The sequence below is a fragment of the Colias eurytheme genome, chromosome 16, assembly GCF_061535395.1.
Source record: "Colias eurytheme isolate Ceu_HAF_F1 chromosome 16, ilColEury1 Martin Lab GWU primary, whole genome shotgun sequence".
In the NCBI taxonomy this organism is placed as follows: Eukaryota; Metazoa; Arthropoda; class Insecta; order Lepidoptera; family Pieridae; genus Colias; species Colias eurytheme.
In genome coordinates this window covers 2,041,047-2,058,630 of record NC_142995.1, presented here as the reverse complement: position 1 = coordinate 2,058,630, position 17,584 = coordinate 2,041,047, and positions in this window count along the sequence as shown.

Genomic DNA, 17,584 nt, shown 5'->3' with positions numbered 1-17,584 from the left:
TCATATATTTTTGTACGGCATTCTTTACCATCGATAGATCCATTAAAAATAATAAGAAACCGCTCAGTGCCGTACAAAAATGGTGGTCCACCAAGTCGGAATTTTTATTTAATTTCCGAGAGTTACCGGGGGTAAATTTGGTCATTTGACCATGTACGGCATCTGTGTCATACTATTGCTATACTGCTTTTAATCCATTATTCCGCAACGCCGTACAAAAATCATGGGGACAAGGGGAAAAAATCGAGAGTTGCAATCCCCTCTCTTTCCCCACTCCAGGGGGTCATTTGACTAAGTACGGCTTCGGTTCCAAAACATTATCTAGCACTCAAAAGTACTATTAAAAGCAATGCCGTCAAAAAATAATTGTTCTTTTAAATGTATACCAATAATCATCTTAATTTCATCGAATTCTTGATATAAAGAGCTGTAAGGTCATTTGACCCTGTACGGGAACTTTTTTTTTAACATGATATTGTAAAATTCAATTGTTGTATAGTATTGCCGTTCAAAAGAAACCGTTCTAAAAAAAGTTATAGAGAAATGCAAAACCAGAAATTTTGTTAAAGTTTAAACATCGTAGATTAATGAAATATAATATTTTTCTACACTTTATTCGTTGTTTTAAATAGTATTAACATAGATAAATTAGGAAAAAACGATGCCGTACATTTTTGTGCAGACCACATCTTTTAGGCTGATGAAAGCGACGAAAGCTACAATTTTAAGGGTGCTTTATGGCCATTTGATACAGTACGGCATTAACATATTTTTACCCAACTACGGCAAAGCAAAAGGAGGGTTATGGTTTTGACAGGTCATGTATGTATGTTCATCTATTCCCTCGTAACTTCTAAACTACTTATCAGAATTCGACAAATGACATATCATTAGAAGCGTCTGAATTGTTCACTGGATAACCAGCGACCAGCTAGCTAAAGGCTATATGGGGTTTCACAAAATCTAATGTGGCGCCCTCTAGCGGACAAAACATACAGAGTAAAAAAATAAAGTTAAGATAAATATGCCGTGTTTGGTATCATTTGAAAGCGCTTTACTTGTACATTTTGAATATGTATATATTACTAGCATTTGCTTGTGACTTTACCTGTATTCATGGGCTGATTGCATATAATTCACATCTTTTCGTTCATAGCTTTTTTATTAGTTCATCAATTTAACGGAGTCCATTCCACCTGACTCCGACTTTCCAAGGTGATAATTAACCACCTCGAGCTTCTTAATATTAATGTATATTTATATTTTATTATCAAAATATAAAGCAAACATTTCGTCATATGGATTTTTTTCTTTTTCAGATTTTTCCCCTTTGAACCAACGAAAATGTACGGCACATGAAAAAATATTATCTATGCATAAAATACTTTAAAAATAAATTTATTTCGTGTTGTGTCAAATGACCCCCTGGAGTGGGGAAAGAGAGGGGATTACAACTCTCGATTTTTTCCCCTTGTCCCCATGATTTTTGTACGGCGTTGCGGAATAATGGATTAAAAGCAGTATAGCAATAGTATGACACAGATGCCGTACATGGTCAAATGACCAAATTTACCCCCGGTAACTCTCGGAAATTAAATAAAAATTCCGACTTGGTGGACCACCATTTTTGTACGGCACTGAGCGGTTTCTTATTATTTTTAATGGATCTATCGATGGTAAAGAATGCCGTACAAAAATATATGACCAAAATTTACCCAGTCTACCTGTACTTTTCAATTCTCATCTGCACTCAGTTGGACAGCTTACAAGTGACGGCATAGTGATGAATCTTATTATTTTTTGCTCTTCTATCGTTCTAGATATGTCCCCTGGTGGTTCATTTGACCCATATTTTTTTCCTATGCGGGCTTGTAGTCTATTACAATTTTACCTCGGGTCTTAAATTGAAAATTAATAAATAAATAAATAAATATTATAGGACATTAATACACAAATCGACCTAGTCCCACAGTAAGCTCAATTAAGGCTTGTGTTGTGGGTACTAGGCGACGATAAATATAATATTTAATAAATACATATATAGATAACACCCAGACCCAAGAACAAATAATTGAGTTCATCACACAAATATTTGCCCTGACCGGGGATCGAACCCGGGACCGTCGGCTCAGTAGGCAGTTACTTTACCACTGCGCCAACCGCGTCGTCGTCGTCGTTAAAATTATATTCAAAATATAGGTAAGCTCTAATCTCTATCAACTACCTATCTAAAAACTTGATCAATTGAATGATTTGTTTGGAAAGAAAAACTCAGACATATTTAAAAAAAAAAAACTTTGCACACAGCAGGAAACAATACGTGTTTCCTAGGTACCAAAAATAATTAACAAAAACAATTCAAGATCAATCTTTACAATTATTATTGTCCCTTATTTAATAGGAAGCACACAATATTTAAACATAAGCGATAGGAATTTGGATTTTAGTTCATCTAATACACCGTTCTACGTTACAACACACATATTAATACACACAGTAAATCTTTTGCACTTTACATAGGTAATAGGCAATCTAACACTCAGTTATTTGAAACAAAGGCAATTGTTTTGTTTCCTTAGTGCCGTACCTAGTTCGAGATATTTATTAAAATAGTACCTACCCACTTGCTTTATAACCATAAACTATATTAGCTTTAAGCATTGGTTTGTTTTTTCGCTTGAATAGTTTTACTTGAACTTTGAATGAAAAACGTACTTACCTACATAATAATGTAGAGTCATATGGTACTTACTGGTAGAGTATCGTGAACTCTACTTTTACAAATGTTATTGTTACTTAGTTATCGTAACTAAGTACCAATAAGTATTATAAATGCGAAAGTTTGTGAAGGTGTATGTAGTTATGTTTGTTACTCTTCCACGAAAAAATACACGACAGATTTGGATGAAACTTTGCTGTAAAATGGTATATACATTCGTATAATAAATGAGCTAGATACCTTTAGAAATACATGATTTTCCGCGACTGAAATTGCGCATAAAAACAACTGTTGTTTAAATAAAGTTTTCTGAATTTCTCGTGAAATACTTTTTAATTCGAACACCGTGTGTGGCCAGTGTCTCTCGTTGGATGTAAACCAACCTCTTTGGTTAATTTATAGCATACATAGATAATAAACTCCCGAGATTAGTATTAACGAAAGTTTAAGCGGTTTTGTGTGATAAGAGTTTTATGGGAGTTTAGCAATGGATTTGCTTATCATTGTGGCGTTTGGTTGTAAATAAAACACGGTGTTTGGGTTAATGTGATTTTAATCACCTTACACAAAAACCTAATTCATTCAAACTCTTCATTTAAATGCTAGTTTGTGCGGCTGTCGTCACTAAATCGTAGCACTAAAAGGTACTAGGTACGTTTTTGAATAACAACTTCATCCCCGTTTTCCAATTACAGAGCATAATGCGACTCAGTGGCGCACAATGCCGAATTATGCTGATTAATTATTGGAACGTGAATTAGTTTTCAAATGCACCAGCAGGTTGCGCTAAGTTCAGTGTTGAAAAAAAAAATATTCATAGAGTTAGCAATAACCTCATTAATGTGTAAATAAAGTGGTATACATAATAATTGGTTGAAAACTATTTACGGTTATTTTAAGTAATTTGGATTTTGATTATTTCATTAACATTTTTTTCAATGTTTGTACCTTCATCCATAGGTACTTATATTTATTTTTTTAACACAATTTGAATTAACTTTGATTATTTCGAAAAAACTACAATGAAACGAAAGCTTTAAAATTTTTTCCAACAATTAATAATATTACTAACGATAAATCGATTGCACGCATCAATTCACGCGCATTACTTTTATGAGTGCTCGATTGTGCGAAGCGTTGCTGTAGTTGAAACATTCAACGTTAAGCATTATGCCGCATAATGCGCTCTAGTGCTGTAATTGGAAAACTACCAATAATACCTACCCCATACCGTTTTCATGTTTACCGCGCGGTTATCCGCCGAAGGATCCACGGGCGGATATTATATTTTCCTCCTCCACCTCATTTTTTATTCTGATGTATACAGTATAACCTATATTACTGTAGTGTTTCATCCAAATCCGCCCTATATTTTTTTTCGTGAGAGAGTAGCAAATATAAGTACTTACGTCCATCCTCACAAACTTTCGCATTTATAAAACTAAGTGAAATATTTGGATATATTATATTATACTTTCCCTCCTTGGTGGCAAAATCCGTCTCGATGGATCGGGAAGGCCTTAGACAAGAAGAAGAAGAACTTTCCCAACACCAAAGTGCATCCAAACCTATAAAGTATAATTGCCATTTCTCTATATTTATCATTTATGAATCTGTAGATATTAATTACGATTATCGACAATTCAAAAGGTGTAGACCGGAAGTTGTCAATAAACAATAAAACATTATCACAGCAATGTAAAATATAAGTGGGACATATTTGTTTTATATAATATTGTTTAACAACGATTAAATACATTTAGAGACCATTATGCACATCTATGAAGAGGTGGGTAAACGCATATCGGGTATTCAAGTGGACAAACAGACATTGTTTGTCTCAATTTAAGATTAGGTATAACCAGTTTTAAAGCTTATGTTGAATAATGAACTGTTTGCGCTTCCGTGTGTTTGTTTGCTGATTTTGTTATGTGGATGTTGCAGTTAAAGCTAAAATTGTTGTACTTACTTAGTAGTTTTACGTCACGGCTAGGGTTAACTACTAACGTGTTAACTATCAAGTACTGTAACTAATTTACTGTATTACCTATACTGTTTTGTAATACATTACAATTTGTATGTATTTATAAGTCCCTATCAAAAATAGAGATCCTTCCTTGCACTTTTGATATGAGTGCATCTCGAGTAAAATTGCAGATTGAAGCTGGCGATTTATTATTTTATATTAATTTTAGAAAATTAGGTAAGTATGTACCTACTATTTAAATATATCTCTTATACGCGAAAACTTCGACTTATTTAAGTAGGTAATTAGTTAATTACTAATTATTTATTATTAATTATCACGTTAATTTTTTTAAAATATCGCTGAATATCTGAAAATTGATAGATTGCGATAATGAATAATAAAAAAATAATTATCACGTAGGTAACTCTTGCATGAAAGCTAATTCTTATAAAATGTACCAATATGCAGGCAACATATTCGGGTTACTTTTCTCATAATATTATGTATACCAAATAATGTACTGGTGCTGACGATATTCCTGACAATGCAAACTTGCACTAACCAACTCATAAAAAGTAAACACATTAACGTGTTTTACGTGTTAAAATACAGTTAATATATACCGAGTGACACCTTAACACACCCCGTTTGAAATAGAATATAGTGTAAATAATGTAAAATACAACTTGCAATGTTAAAGGTGTCTGATTCGCATGAGTCTTGTTTTCTTGAATGGGTGCGTTTTGAAGGGAAGTTGAGAATTTAGAAATAATTATTTTAAGTGATTTCGATGCAGATTAAAATGTATGATAATGCAGATGAATGTTAAATAACAGGTAAAATATTGCCTAATACGAATTAAAACAAAAAATGACCAATTTTTCTTGGCTAGGTAAAAAAAATCCTCCTTATGTACATACCTATATGAATTCGTGATGTCACGATTTCTTTTTCTGCAGAATTTTACTATTTCCAGAAGAAAATATCGCAGGAACGAACAATGCGACTAAGTACTAGATATTAAAATGCCGGCAACTATAAATGGTGTGTAATATTCTTAAGAAATCAAATTGATATTGTTCATAGTTGCACCGTAGCACAGAACTCAAACAAAGGGCAATATTATTGGTGAAAACTCAAAGAAAAAACTTGTTCGTTTGACGCCGCCGCTCACTACCTATTAAATTGCTTGGACTTTTGTATAACTACTACAAAATTTGTTTACCTCTAAAAGCCTTTACGATGTTTGATTTTTTTATTACAGAGTTCCTTCACTTTACAACTTTTGATATCTTGTAGAGATCGGTAGAAGATCATTTATTAGAGAGAGATACGTGAAAGGGAATAGAAAATTAATTAGTGTGACTATGTAGCGAAGTTTTATTTGCTCTTTTATTACTACACATTATAATATTACCTACTCTTAAGCAAATATGTTTGCTGTTAAATATGAAGTAATGGAGAATGTTAACTAATTTTGATTATTAGCATTCCATATTCTCTGTCAAAAATAAAAAATACTAGTGAAAAAATTATTTCGATACGTCAATTAGTTTCCGATTTAGAAGTAAAACAAGTTGTAAACGCCCGGTGACGGTGTGACGTCACACCACAACACGCTCAATCTGGCTCACTCAGAAGATAAGATAGGTTATTTTACGTGCAGCGCTATTTCAATATGTGCTATAATTTCACTAAATTACAAAATATATTATACGAATAAATATTAATGCTGTAGTGGTCAAAGACTACCTCCGGGAAGTTGGCACCACACTTTGAAGTTAGAAAAATTTTAAAGGTTGTTCCAGGTTGTTCTAGGTTTGTTCTACATTGTTCCAGAATTGCATACAGCTGAGATTAAAACTTTTCGAGAAAAGTCAAAAAACCCGATTTTTGAGCTGGCACCGCACTTTTTAGATATCGCGATTCTGGCGGTTGTTCCAGGTTGTTCTAGGTTTGTTCTATATTGTTCCAAAATATCGCGTCCGAAAAAAATTTATTTTCCACAAAATTCGTAAAAAAACAAAATAAGTTGGCACCGCACTTTGAAGTTAGAAAAATTTTAAAGGTTGTTCCAGGTTGTTCTAGGTTTGTTCTATATTGTTCCAAAATATCGCGTCCGAAAAAAATTTATTTTCCACAAAATTCGCAAAAAACCAAAAAGAAGTTGGCACCGCACTTTGAAGTTAGAAAAATTTTAAAGGTTGTTCTAGGTTGTTCTAGGTTTGTTCTACATTGTTCCAAAATATCGCGTCCGAAAAAAATTTATTTTCCACAAAATTCGCAAAAAACCAAAAAGTAGTTGACCTCCGGGAAGTTGGCACCACACTTTGAAGTTAGAAAAATTTTAAAGGTTGTTCCAGGTTGTTCTAGGTTTGTTCTATATTGTTCCAAAATATCGCGTCCGAAAAAAATTTATTTTCCACAAAATTCGTAAAAAACCAAAAAGAAGTTGGCACCGCACTTTGAAGTTAGAAAAATTTTAAAGGTTGTTCCAGGTTGTTCTAGGTTTATTCTATATTGTTCCAAAATATCGCGTCCGCTAACCCAATATTCTTGTCAAATGGACTAATAAGAAAGTAAAATAGATCTTATTACAAGTTGGCCTAAAGTACATAATAAGTTGTTAAATGATATCGCCGAGGCCTTTGACATAAGCCGCCTTTGTCGCAAGCCGCCTAGGCCTTTGCCGCGATTGATGTTTTTGAGAATTTAAATAAACAGAATGGAAGCAACCTTATAACTCAATAAATCCATACTTAATATTATAAATGCGAAAGTAACTCTGTCTGTCTGTCTGTCTGTTACTCAATCACGCCTAAACTACTGAACCAATTTGCATGAAATTTGGTATGGAGATATTTTGATACCCGAGAAAGGACATAGGCTACCTTTTATTGCGAAAAATGTACCACGGCCGAAGCCGGGGCGGGCCACTATATAAAAATAATTTTGATTTTCGTACATGACAATCATTAGTTGTCAATCCTGTCAAATACGGTTGAATACGGTCAAAATATTGTTTGACATTCATGCGTTCAAAAATGTATTTTGTGTAAAATAATTAAAAAGTAAAAAGGGTGAATAAACTATTGTCTGTATTTTTTTTAAATCAATTATTGAAAAGTGCAATTAAAGCAGATACATAAAAATTCCTCAAATATTTGTGTTTACGCGTGCTTTCAGAAGTTGATAAGGTATTTTCGGTGAGGAAACTAACCAAGAAGGATAGTTCGATTAATTATTTAAAAAAAAAATCTCTAAAAATGTAAAAATTCTGACAACTATTTGTCGCGATTTCGTCGACTGCTTCAACAATATTGCGTTGAAATAATATTATAACGTTAAAATTGAAACGGAGGCCCTGGCTCATTCGATTGAACCAAGCTAAATTGCGTTTTGAAGATTACATCCATTTACGCGATGCAATTAGCACAGAGAAGAAGATGCAGAAAATATTGGGCAATTTAGGTGCTTAGGTGCTATTTTACCGGCGACATACACAGGTAGCCCAAGTCATACGCATGAATATGCGCAAGATGCAATGACATATGTTCGTCATTATGGTCGGCCTGGATCTATTCATTACATTTACATGAAATCCAAAATGGATGGAAATTATTCTACTGCTGCGTCCCGGACAATTATCAAGTGATCGGCTCGACATTACCACACGTGTTTTCAAGCAATGAGTTACATTAAAGCAACACATCTTTCGGATTATTCAATGATGGATGTATTCAATCGATCCAGACCGACATTATGTTGTAATCACGAATATGATTGATGGACCGTGTGGCACCATCAACCGCCAATCACCATGCATGGTTGACAGTGAGTGTTCCAAAAGGAATCCACGAAAATTTACTGTAGAAACTATCACAGGCAACAAGATGATAGTGGTAGAACTATCATAACTAAAGTGAAAGGAAACGATTTCGTGGTCGACACCAGTTAAAGAATGAAAAGAGTTAATCCGAATGCATCCCAGGCTGCAAAACGTAGTTTAATTCGATAATTTTTCTCTGGCACGTGTATGAAGTAATCAAGTATCTAATTATTGTTTTTTTTTTATTCTTTTTCCTATACCTATGTGTTATTCATCGAAATAAAATGCTGTTATATATCTTTATTTATTTTGTATCATTGTATTCCATTCATCAAAGCCTAAATTAGTTCCAAGCCCAAAGGTAACACGACATTCATTGACTGGGCGGTACGAAGTTCGCCGGGCCAGCTAGAAAAAATTAAAATTAAAAAAAAATTCAATAGAAAAGTAAAAAATTAAAATTATTTCTTGCGATTTCGTCGACTGCGTCAACAATATTGCGTAGCTATAAACAAGTTAAATTGCGTTTTGAAGATTGCATCCATTTACGCCATGCAATTAGCACAGAAGAAGATGCAGAAAATGTTGGTCTATTGATTATTTTACCGGCGACATACACAGGTAGCCCAAGTGAATATGTGCAAGATGCAATGACATAATAATATTATGTTCGTCATTATGGTCGGCCAGATCTATTCATTACATTTATATGTAATCCGAAATGGATGGAAATTATTCAACTGTTGCTTCCCGGACAAATATCAAGTGATCGGCACGTCATCACCACACGTGTTTTCAAGAAAAAAATCCGATCACTGATGAGTTACATTAAAGGAACACATCTTTGGGATTATTCAATGATGGATGTATTCAATCGAATGACGAAAATCTGGCTTGCAGCATGCACACATTTTAATTCGGTTAGTCGAAAGAATAAAATATATGAGTGTGCGGGGATTGCTAATCCTAAAACCGATCCAGACCGACATGACGTTTTTATCACGAATATGATTCATGGACCGTGTGAAACCATCAACCAACAAACACCATGCATGGTTGACAGCGAGTGTACCAAAAGGTATCCACGAAAATTGATGGCAAAGACCATCACAAGCAACGATGGTTACCCACTGTATTAGCGTCGATCGCCTAATGATAATGGTAGAATTATTATCACAACTTAAGTGAAACGAAACGATGGCGTGGTCGATAACAGTTAAAGAATGAAAAGAGTTAATCCATGCTGCACAGCTTATTAAAATTCAATCATTTTTCTCTGAGACGTGTTTGAAGTAATAAATTAAAATACTATTACATATCAATCCATATAAATATTTATTTTGTATCATTGTATTACGTTCATCAAAGCCTAAATTAGTTCAGCTAAAAGGTAACACAACATTCATTGACAGGGCGGTACAAAGTTCGCCGGGACAGCTAGTAAATTATATTTTTAAATGTAGTTCCGTTTATAGTAAAAGCCGCTTTGCGTGTTTTATTGTTTCGTCTTTCACATTCGTTGCAAAAATTGTGATAGAGTAAATCGTCTACTGCACTCTTCCTAGTTTATAATGTCAACTAAAAAAAATGAGAAACGAGTTTCGACACGAAAAAAATCCGTGTTACAACTTAAAGTGAACTTAAGGTTTAAGAGGCAAATTGCTAGTGCGACTGCTGTGTATCAGTCTGAATTGAAGGAGCTTTTGAAAACTGCCAAGCAAAAAAAAATTACAAAATTCTTCAAACCATTGCCTTGTCTTAAGATAATTATTTAAAATGTTCAAAAACTTCAGTATCATTGATGTCCAATAGATTTTAATGTAATTAATGGATTATTTAATTCATCTAATAAATATAATAAACGTAAAGAAGGAAGAGCAATAAAAATTATTCAAATTTGAATTTGGGAGTTTGTGTTCGTGTTCGTGTTCGCTGTTCGCTGTTCGCTGTTCGCTGTTCGCTGTTCGCTGTTCGCTGTTCGCTGTTCGCTGTTCGCTGTTCGCTGTTCGCTGTTCGCTGTTCGCTGTTCGCTGTTCGCTGTTCGCTGTTCGCTGTTCGCTGTTCGCTGTTCGCTGTTCGCTGTTCGCTGTTCGCTGTTCGCTGTTCGCTGTTCGCTGTTCGTGTTTCATTTGAACAAATTCAAATTCAAATTCAAATTAAAATTAAAATTAAAATTAAAATTCAAATTCAAATTTAAATTCAAATTCAAATTCAAATTCAAATTCAAATTCAAATTCAAATTCAAATTCAAATTCAAATTCAAATTCAAATTCAAATTCAAATTCAAATTCAAATTCAAATTCAATTCACAAACACGAACACGAACACGAACACAAACACAAACAAACTCTCAAATTCAAATTCAAATTCAAATTTGAATTTGAGAGTTTGTGTTCGTGTTCGTGTTCGTGTTCGTTTTCGCTGTTCGCTGTTCGCTGTTCGCTGTTCGCTGTTCGCTGTTCCCTGTTCGCTGTTTGCTGTTCGCTGTTCGCTGTTCGCTGTTCGCTGTTCGCTGTTCGCTGTTCGCTGTTCGCTGTTCGCTGTTCGCTGTTCGCTGTTCGCTGTTCGCTGTTCGCTGTTCGCTGTTCGTGTTTCATTTGAACAAATTCAAATTCAAATTCAAATTCAAATTCAAATTCAAATTCAAGTTCAAATTCAAATTCAAATTTAAATTCAATTTCAATTTCAATTTCAATTTCAAATTCAAATTCAAATTCAAATTCAAATTCAAATTCAAATTCAAATTCAAATTCAAATTCAAATTCAAATTCAAATTCAATTTCAATTTCAATTTCAATTTCAAATTCAATTTCAAGTTCAAGTTCAAGTTCAAATTCAAATTCAAATTCAAATTCAAATTCAAATTCAAATTCAAATTCAAATTCAAATTCAAATTCAAATTCAAATTCAAATTCAAATTCAAATTCAAATTCAAATTCAAATTCAAATTCAAATTCAAATTCAAATTCAAATTCAAATTCAAATTCAAATTCAAATTCAAATTCAAATTCAAATTCAAATTCAAATTCAAATTCAAATTCAATTTCAATTTCAATTTCAATTTCAATTTCAATTTCAAATTCAAATTCAAATTCAAATTCAAATTCAAATTCAAATTCAAATTCAAATTCAAATTCAAATTCAAATTCAAATTCAAATTCAAATTCAAATTCAAATTCAAATTCAAATTCAATTCACAAACACGAACACGAACACGAACACGAACACGAACACAAACACAAACAAACTCTCAAATTCAAATTCAAATTCAAATTTGAATTTGAGAGTTTGTGTTCGTGTTCGTGTTCGTGTTCGTGTTCGTGTTCGTGTTCGCTGTTCGCTGTTCGCTGTTCGCTGTTCGCTGTTCGCTGTTCGCTGTTCGCTGTTCGCTGTTCGCTGTTCGCTGTTCGCTGTTCGCTGTTCGCTGTTCGCTGTTCGCTGTTCGCTGTTCGCTGTTCGCTGTTCGCTGTTCGCTGTTCGCTGTTCGCTGTTCGCTGTTCGCTGTTCGCTGTTCGCTGTTCGCTGTTCGCTGTTCGCTGTTCCCTGTTCGCTGTTCGCTGTTCGCTGTTCGCTGTTCGCTGTTCGCTGTTCGCTGTTCGCTGTTCGCTGTTCGCTGTTCGCTGTTCGCTGTTCGCTGTTCGCTGTTCGCTGTTCGCTGTTCGCTGTTCGTGTTTCATTTGAACAAATTCAAGTTCAAATTCAAATTCAAATTCAAATTCAAATTCAATTTCAATTTCAATTTCAATTTCAATTTCAATTTCAATTTCAATTTCAATTTCAATTTCAATTTCAATTTCAATTTCAATTTCAATTTCAATTTCAATTTCAATTTCAAATTCAAATTCAAATTCAAATTCAAATTCAAATTCAAATTCAAATTCAAATTCAAATTCAAATTCAAATTCAAATTCAAATTCAAATTCAAATTCAAATTCAAATTCAAATTCAAATTCAAATTCGAATTCGAATTCGAATTCGAATTCGAATTCGAATTCGAATTCGAATTCAAATTCAAATTCAAATTCAATTTCAATTTCAAATTCAATTTCAATTTCAAATTCAATTCACAAACACGAACACGAACACGAACACAAACACAAACAAACTCCCAAATCCAAATCCAAATCCAAATCCAAATCCAAATTCAAATTCAAGTTCAAATTCAAATTCAAATTCAAATTCAAATTCAAATTCAAATTCAAATTCAAATTCAAATTCAAATTCAAATTCAAATTCAAATTCAAATTCAAATTCAAATTCAAATTCAAATTCAAATTCAATTCACAAACACGAACACGAACACGAACACGAACACAAACACAAACAAACTCTCAAATTCAAATTCAAATTCAAATTTGAATTTGAGAGTTTGTGTTCGTGTTCGTGTTCGTGTTCGTGTTCGCTGTTCGCTGTACGCTGTTCGCTGTTCGCTGTTCGCTGTTCGCTGTTCGCTGTTCGCTGTTCGCTGTTCGCTGTTCGCTGTTCGCTGTTCAATTTCAAATTTGAATTTGAGAGTTTGTGTTCGTGTTCTTGTTCGCTGTTCGCTGTTCGCTGTTCGCTGTTCGCTGTTCGCTGTTCGCTGTTCGCTGTTCGCTGTTCGCTGTTCGCTGTTCGCTGTTCGCTGTTCGCTGTTCGCTGTTCGCTGTTCGCTGTTCGCTGTTCGCTGTTCGCTGTTCGCTGTTCGCTGTTCGCTGTTCGCTGTTCGCTGTTCGCTGTTCGCTGTTCGCTGTTCGCTGTTCGCTGTTCGCTGTTCGCTGTTCGTGTTTCATTTGAACAAATTCAAGTTCAAATTCAAATTCAAATTCAAATTCAAGTTCAAATTCAAATTCAAATTCAAATTCAAATTCAAATTCAAATTCAAATTCAAATTCAATTCACAAACACGAACACGAACACGAACACGAACACAAACACAAACAAACTCTCAAATTCAAATTCAAATTCAAATTTGAATTTGAGAGTTTGTGTTCGTGTTCGTGTTCGTGTTCGTGTTCGCTGTTCGCTGTTCGCTGTTCGCTGTTCGCTGTTCGCTGTTCGCTGTTCGCTGTTCGCTGTTCGCTGTTCGCTGTTCGCTGTTCGCTGTTCGCTGTTCAATTTCAAATTTGAATTTGAGAGTTTGTGTTCGTGTTCTTGTTCGCTGTTCGCTGTTCGCTGTTCGCTGTTCGCTATTCGCTGTTCGCTGTTCGCTGTTCGCTGTTCGCTGTTCGCTGTTCGCTGTTCGCTGTTCGCTGTTCGCTGTTCGCTGTTCGCTGTTCGCTGTTCGCTGTTCGCTGTTCCCTGTTCGCTGTTCGCTGTTCGCTGTTCGCTGTTCGCTGTTCGCTGTTCGCTGTTCGCTGTTCGCTGTTCGCTGTTCGCTGTTCGCTGTTCGCTGTTCGTGTTTCATTTGAACAAATTCAAGTTCAAATTCAAATTCAAATTCAAATTCAAGTTCAAATTCAAATTCAAATTCAAATTCAAATTCAAATTCAAATTCAAATTCAAATTCAAATTCAAATTCAAATTCAAATTCAAATTCAAATTCAAATTCAAATTCAAATTCAAATTCAAATTCAAATTCAATTTCAATTTCAATTTCAATTTCAATTTCAAATTCAAATTCAAATTCAAATTCAAATTCAAATTCAAATTCAATTCACAAACACGAACACGAACACGAACACGAACACAAACACAAACAAACTCTCAAATTCAAATTCAAATTCAAATTTGAATTTGAGAGTTTGTGTTCGTGTTCGTGTTCGTGTTCGTGTTCGTGTTCGCTGTTCGCTGTTCGCTGTTCGCTGTTCGCTGTTCGCTGTTCGCTGTTCGCTGTTCGCTGTTCGCTGTTCGCTGTTCGCTGTTCAATTTCAAATTTGAATTTGAGAGTTTGTGTTCGTGTTCTTGTTCGCTGTTCGCTGTTCGCTGTTCGCTGTTCGCTATTCGCTGTTCGCTGTTCGCTGTTCGCTGTTCGCTGTTCGCTGTTCGCTGTTCGCTGTTCGCTGTTCGCTGTTCGCTGTTCGCTGTTCGCTGTTCCCTGTTCCCTGTTCGCTGTTCGCTGTTCGCTGTTCGCTGTTCGCTGTTCGCTGTTCGCTGTTCGCTGTTCGCTGTTCGCTGTTCGCTGTTCGCTGTTCGCTGTTCGCTGTTCGCTGTTCGCTGTTCGCTGTTCGCTGTTCGGGTTTCATTTGAACAAATTCAAGTTCAAATTCAAATTCAAATTCAAATTCAAATTCAAATTCAAATTCAAATTCAAATTCAAATTCAAATTCAAATTCAAATTCAAATTCAAATTCAATTTCAATTTCAATTTCAATTTCAATTTCAAATTCAAATTCAAATTCAAATTCAAATTCAAATTCAAATTCAATTCACAAACACGAACACGAACACGAACACGAACACAAACACAAACAAACTCTCAAATTCAAATTCAAATTCAAATTTGAATTTGAGAGTTTGTGTTCGTGTTCGTGTTCGTGTTCGTGTTCGTGTTCGCTGTTCGCTGTTCGCTGTTCGCTGTTCGCTGTTCGCTGTTCGCTGTTCGCTGTTCGCTGTTCGCTGTTCGCTGTTCGCTGTTCGCTGTTCAATTTCAAATTTGAATTTGAGAGTTTGTGTTCGTGTTCTTGTTCGCTGTTCGCTGTTCGCTGTTCGCTGTTCGCTATTCGCTGTTCGCTGTTCGCTGTTCGCTGTTCGCTGTTCGCTGTTCGCTGTTCGCTGTTCGCTGTTCGCTGTTCGCTGTTCGCTGTTCGCTGTTCGCTGTTCGCTGTTCGCTGTTCGCTGTTCGCTGTTCGCTGTTCGCTGTTCGCTGTTCGCTGTTCCCTGTTCGCTGTTCGCTGTTCGCTGTTCGCTGTTCGCTGTTCGCTGTTCGCTGTTCGCTGTTCGCTGTTCGCTGTTCGCTGTTCGCTGTTCGCTGTTCGTGTTTCATTTGAACAAATTCAAGTTCAAATTCAAATTCAAATTCAAATTCAAGTTCAAATTCAAATTCAAATTCAAATTCAAATTCAAATTCAAATTCAAATTCAAATTCAAATTCAAATTCAAATTCAAATTCAAATTCAAATTCAAATTCAAATTCAAATTCAAATTCAAGTTCAAGTTCAAGTTCAAGTTCAAATTCAAATTCAAATTCAAATTCAAATTCAAATTCAAATTCAAATTCAAATTCAAATTCAAATTCAAATTCAAATTCAAATTCAATTTCAATTTCAATTTCAATTTCAAATTCAAATTCAAATTCAAATTCAAATTCAAATTCAAATTCAAATTCAAATTCAAATTCAATTCACAAACACGAACACGAACACGAACACGAACACAAACACAAACAAACTCTCAAATTCAAATTCAAATTCAAATTTGAATTTGAGAGTTTGTGTTCGTGTTCGTGTTCGTGTTCGTGTTCGCTGTTCGCTGTTCGCTGTTCGCTGTTCGCTGTTCACTGTTCGCTGTTCGCTGTTCGCTGTTCGCTGTTCGCTGTTCGCTGTTCGCTGTTCAATTTCAAATTTGAATTTGAGAGTTTGTGTTCGTGTTCTTGTTCGCTGTTCGCTGTTCGCTGTTCGCTGTTCGCTATTCGCTGTTCGCTGTTCGCTGTTCGCTGTTCGCTGTTCGCTGTTCGCTGTTCGCTGTTCGCTGTTCGCTGTTCGCTGTTCGCTGTTCGCTGTTCGCTGTTCGCTGTTCGCTGTTCGCTGTTCGCTGTTCGCTGTTCGCTGTTCGCTGTTCGCTGTTCGCTGTTCGCTGTTCGCTGTTCGCTGTTCGCTGTTCGCTGTTCGCTGTTCGCTGTTCGCTGTTCGCTGTTCGCTGTTCGCTGTTCGCTGTTCGCTGTTCGCTGTTCGCTGTTCGCTGTTCGCTGTTCGCTGTTCGCTGTTCGCTGTTCGCTGTTCGCTGTTCGCTGTTCGCTGTTCGCTGTTCGCTGTTCGCTGTTCCCTGTTCGCTGTTCGCTGTTCGCTGTTCGCTGTTCGCTGTTCGCTGTTCGCTGTTCGCTGTTCGCTGTTCGCTGTTCGCTGTTCGCTGTTCGCTGTTCGCTGTTCGCTGTTCGCTGTTCGCTGTTCGCTGTTCGCTGTTCGCTGTTCGCTGTTCGCTGTTCGCTGTTCGCTGTTCGCTGTTCGCTGTTCGCTGTTCGCTGTTCGCTGTTCGCTGTTCGCTGTTCGCTGTTCGCTGTTCGCTGTTCGCTGTTCGCTGTTCGCTGTTCGCTGTTCGCTGTTCGCTGTTCGCTGTTCGCTGTTCGCTGTTCGCTGTTCGCTGTTCGCTGTTCGCTGTTCGCTGTTCGCTGTTCGAATTTGAGAGTTTGTGTTCGTGTTCGTGTTCGAGTTCGTGTTCGTGTTCGTGTTCATGTTCGTGTTCGTGTTCGTGTTCGTGTTTGTGATTTGAATTTGAATTTGAATTTGAATTTGAATTTGAATTTGAATTTGAATTTGGATTTGGATTTGGATTTCGATTTCGATTTCGATTTCAATTTCAATTTCAATTTCAATTTCAATTTCAATTTCAATTTCAATTTCAAATTCAATTTCAATTTCAATTTCAATTTCAATTTCAATTTCAATTTCAATTTCAATTTCAATTTCAATTTGAATTTGAGAGTATGTGTTCGTGTTCGTGTTCGTGTTCGTGTTCGCTGTTCGTGTTTGTGATTTGAATTTGAATTTGTTCGTGTTCGTGTTCGTGTTCGTTTTTGTTATTTGAATTTGAATTTGAATTTGAATTTGAATTTGGATTTGAATTTGAATTTGAAGTTGGATTTGGATTTGGATTTGGATTTGGATTTGGATTTGGATTTGGATTTGGATTTGGATTTGGATTTGGATTTGGATTTGGATTTAGATTTGGATTTGGATTTGGGAGTTTGTTTGTGTTTGTGTTCGTGTTCGTGTTTGTGAATTGAATTTGAATTTGAATTTGAATTTGAATTTGAATTTGAATTTGAATTTGAATTTGAATTTGAATTTGAATTTGAATTTGAATTTGAATTTGAATTTGAATTTGAATTTGAATTTGAATTTGAATTTGAATTTGAATTTGAATTTGAATTTGAATTTGAATTTGAATTTGAATTTGAATTTGTTCAAATGAAACACGAACAGCGAACAGCGAA